Source organism: Furipterus horrens, unplaced genomic scaffold (assembly GCF_987537825.1).
Source record: "Furipterus horrens unplaced genomic scaffold, mFurHor1.1.pri manual_scaffold_4, whole genome shotgun sequence".
Classification (NCBI taxonomy): domain Eukaryota; kingdom Metazoa; phylum Chordata; class Mammalia; order Chiroptera; family Furipteridae; genus Furipterus; species Furipterus horrens.
The window spans coordinates 487,738-492,740 of record NW_028327174.1 but is presented as its reverse complement, the minus strand read 5'-3'; positions in this window follow the sequence as shown (position 1 = coordinate 492,740).

Here is a 5,003-nt window from a genome sequence, read left to right as displayed (position 1 = left end):
GACGTCCCCTAGTCACAGTGCCATAAGCTTAGGGACCAATAACAGGGCCAAGCGCCCAACGGAAAAGCCCGACGTTACCACCTGCGGCCGAGAAAGTGCTCCGCACGGAAAGCCCTGCGCAGGCCTCGGCTGAACGAGGTGCCAACGTCGGCCCGCGTGGCCGTGGCGTGACTACGGAGCGTGTTTAGCTGTGTGTGCATTTATCGCTGGGTCATAAAGGCTAAAAACACAGGGAAGCGTCACTGCAAGTCAGAAGAAAGAACACAGTAAATCTGAACCCCCCAAATTACAAGAAAATTAATAAAAAGGAGACAATGAAATATTTCTTAAAAATTCAATAAAGAGAATGAACCAAGCCAAACACTTAAGATTCATAAAATCAATAAGTAACCGGTGAGAAGACTAATAAAAAAGAGAACAGACATGAAAAAGTAATCCCCAGACGCGAAAACCCCTTCCTTAGATGTTTAAACACTAAGGGGATATTACGAACTTTATGGCGATAAACTAGAAATTTAGAAAAAATGGACTGTTGTTAGGATCGAGGACAAAGGACGACCAGCCCGGAGCAGACAAAACCAGCTCAGCTGTTCCCACTAAACTCAACTCTTTTTTTTTTTCGGACTAACAACAAGGTTCAGGGCGGCCTGCCCCAAACAGGCCACATGGATGTGTTGATTATTATGAATTTAAGTCACTTAAGAAAAAGCGGGTGCCAGGAGGATGCTCCGACCCCGTCCCCACCCGAGCAGGCGCCCACCAGGAATCTCAGGGAAGAGGCTTCCTTACCCCAGAGCCGGGGATACAGGGCTGAGAACCAAACTAAAAATTAATAACAAAAAAGCAACTAGAAATTTTCCTGAATGTTCAACAACTAAGCAGCACACTTTTAAAATAAAAAATGAACCAAAGCAAATTTTTAAATAATTTTAGTTAAATGATAATGAAAATATGACATACCAAAGATTTATAATGTAGCTGAAATAGTGATTAGAGGTACGTTTATGGATTTGAAGTGCATATATTAGAAAAAAAAATAAACTGAAAATTATCTAAGCTACTATCTCAAGAGGCTAAAAACAGAACAATTAAACAGAAAGAAAGTAGAAGACAAAAAATACCAAAGAGAAGATAAGAATTTGATTAAATAAAAAAACAAATGTACTATAGATAAAATAAACAAAACCAAAAGTTGGATCCCTGAAACATTTTTTAACTTGATAAGCCTCTGAACAGACTAGTCAGGAAAAAAGAGAAAACACGAATCACCAGCATCAAGACTGAGAACCAGGACGCTGTGTCTGGTGCATCATTGCGGACCTCCACGTGCCACGGGAAAGGGACACTTTCCTTGAAAGACACAGCTTCTCAAAACTGACATAAGGGAAACAGAAAACCTGGACAGGCCTCCTTCTATTAAAGAAATTCACGATTTCACCGTTTCCCACAGTGAAAACTCAAGGTCTGGATCGTATCACAGGCCAGTCTTTCCAAATATTTAAGGGAAAAAAATTACCTTAAATAAACCTTTTCAATGAATAGGAAAAATGACTCTTTTCAAATCTTTTCACGAAGCCATAAATTTAATACCCAAACCTGACAAGAACATTACAAGAAAGGAATAGTACAGGCCAATCTTGCTCATAAAAATAGACACAAAGATCTTAAACAAAAAAATGTGTAAATCGAATCCAGTGACATATAAAACAATACAGCATGACCACATGGGATTTAGCCCGTGACTACAAAGATGGTTTAATATTTGACAATCCTTCAACATAATCCACCATACTCATAGACTAAAGGGGAAAAGTATGTTATCTCAATAGATGCAGAAGAAAAGTTATAAGCCCTGACTGCTGTGGCGCAGTTGGTTAGGCATCATCCTGCAAAGTGAAAGGTCGCTGGTTTGATTCCTAGTCAGGGCATGTGCCTGGGTTGTGAGTTTGGTCCCCGTTGGGGCACACACGAGAGGCCACCAATTGATGTTTCCCTCTCACACTGATGTTTCTCTCTCTCTCTTTCTCCCTCCCTTCCCCTCTCTCTAAAATTAAATAAATTTTGAAAAATGAAAATGTGTGATAAAATGCAATAGCTATTTATTTAAACGCTGTCAGTAAACCTGCATGGGCAACAGCAGACCCTCCATATCACCCTGCCCAGGCTCTGTAGCTTCAGCTTCACTGGAGAGGACACTCCAGCGTCATCGCAAGATGTCGATTCAACACGGGAGGAGACAGATACCGTGTCACTCCCGAGTCGGACTGCACAGCCATTCTCGGCGGTGCAGATAGACTCTTAAGAAGCTACACCATCGTCTCTCGAGACGGACGGCTGCCGACGACGATGACTGTCAGTAAACCAGGAATAAAAGGGAACCTCCTTTAAAACTTATAGCAACATCATACTTCTGGTGAAATACTGAGCACTTAACCCATGAGTCTGGGAACAACCACAAAAGAAGATACCCACTATCCCACCTGTATTCAACATTATACTGAAAGAGCTAGCCAATGCAATAAGGCAAGAAAAAGAAATAAAATGTATAAGGATTGAAAAGGTTTGCAGATGATTGCGCAAGTCACAAATCTAAATGAATCTACATACTATTATAATCAGTAAGTGTGTTTACGAAAGTCACCAAATACCGAGTCAGTAAATTTGAATCAGTTGCATTTCTATATACTAGAAACAACTAGAAAATGAAACTTTAAAACATCAACTACAACAGCATTAAAAAACATCAAATATCTAGGAGTAAACCTAACGAAAGAGGCCTCGCACACCTGCCCACTGAAACCACACCTTGCTGATAAGAATTAACTGAATGTTCATGGGTTGGGAGACTCGATATCATTAAGGTGTTAATTCTTGCCCAGACAGAACTGTAGTCAACTTAATCACAAAATCCCAGCAGGATTTGCGTCTGCGTATGTGTGCAAACTGACAATTGGACACAAACGTTTACATGGCAATGCAAAAGTCCAAGAAGACATAAACAGATCTTGAAGAACCAAGTCAGAAGGCTTATATGAACTATTACGACTTACTACCAAGTGCTGGAATTAAAACAGGGCAGCAGGTCAGTGAACACCACGGAGAACCTCACACGCCTGACTTCACAGAAACAGGCCCGGGCACAGGGGAGCGCCCAGCTCTGCGGACTGAGCCACCTGGGGCACCCGGGGGCAGGTGTGGGCCATACTGTGTTCTTCTCCCCAGTCTCCTTCCCATGGGGCGCACAAGAGCCTCTTCCTTCCCCCGGCTCCATTCCAGCCTCTAGCAGCTCGCCCCTCCTCCTTAACGCTGCGGCCCCTGCGAGGAGAGGGATCTCAGTGACGGACCCAAGCCTGGAGCAGGGGCAGGTGTGGGGCTGGGGGGCAGGTGTGGGGCTGGGGGCAGGTGTGGGGCTGGGGGGCAGGTGTGGGGCTGGGGGCAGGTGTGGGGCTGGGGGGCAGGTGTGGGGCTGGGGGCAGGTGTGGGGCTGGGGGGCAGGTGTGGGGTTGGGGACAGGCGTGGGGCTGGGGGAGCAGGTGTGGGGTTGGGGGGCAGATCTGGGGTCAGTGGGCACGTCTGGGGCTGGAAGCAGGTCTAGGGTCTGGGGCAGCTCTAGGGCTGGGGCAGGTTCCGCAGTTCCGGGGGAGGCGGGGTGATCTAGAATCCCCGGGCGAAGAGGGGCTGGAATTCCACCGGGAAGGGCGGGTTAGAGGTCCCGAGCGAGGCGGGGCAGGGCGTGGAGCCCTGTCTGGGACCCGCGGGCACAGGCCCGGTCGGGGAGGTGGGAGCCGCTCTCACCCAGGAATGGCCCCGAGGATCGGGCCGGGCTCCCGCCCCTCGCCTCGCCGCCCGGCGTCCTACGGTTGCCCCGGGAAACGGACCGGGGCGGCTCGGCGCCCTGTTCAGGAGTGGGGCGCCGACGGCGGCGGGGCCGGGGGCGCGCGGAGCGGCGGCCGGCGCGGGGGCGGCGCGGGACGCGGGGCGCGCGCGGGGCCGCAGAAGGGGGTGCCGCGGCGGGGCCCGAGGCTGGGGTCGGGGCTTCGGTCCCCAGAGCAGCGGGTGCTGGCGAAGGGGAGGGGGCTGGGGCACCGGGACACGCGCGCCATGGTGTCCACGGGGAGGAGGGTCCGCGAGTGGCCGCGCCGCCCCCGCCCCGGGTCACGGGGTCCCGCCCTCGTCCGCTGTTGGGGTCACACAGACCTGCCCTGGCAGTCGGAGCCCCTCCAAGTCATAAAGACCCTAGGGTCACAACCGGCCACCGCCCCTCAAGGGCCAGCCCGGGCTGCCTGGACAGGCTCCGCCCCGCGACCCTCACTCCCGGTGTCCCCCAGCGGGACGTCCCCGGGTCCCCAGAGCCAGGCTTGGGGGACGCACAGCTCCATTCCGCCCACGCACCCTGCCATGGCCCTGAGGACCGGGGCTGTGCGCTCGCTGGGGGTGATGGGGTGGCCAGGGCAGCTCCCCAGTCTCGCAGAAGACCCTGGAGCGGCGTTGGCATCCCCAGGTCCCTGGAGGGCCCGCGCTGCCACCGGGCCCAGTGTCACCAGGGTCCCCGCCACTGCCGGGTCCCGCAGTCCTCCCCGAAGTGCGCATCCTTCCTGGTCCTCACATCTCTGCTCAGCATCCTTGTGGAGGGCGGGTGCTTGGGGGACACCTGCCACCCCACCAGGGCCCCTGATCCGGTCTATTTCCGAAACCTAGATGTCATTGTTATTTGGTTTTAAATCATCTTTATTTTGTATTTAACTTCCCAAGAGACCCCCAAAGTGAAGCTCTGCTCCCACTTTGAAGAGGCTGTGGAGGACAGTGTGGGATAGGCAGTTCCCCTGGGTGGGCACCCCCCTTCCCGCCCCTTTGGGCTCTCACCAGGACCCCCCTGCCCCCAAACGGGCCCTGAGGGTAGTTACATAAATCCCGAGTGAGGTGGAGGTGGCTCCCACCCCACCCACCTCCTACATTGGACTGACTGATCCCCATCTGGTGCTCAGAAGTGAGGTGACAGGGAG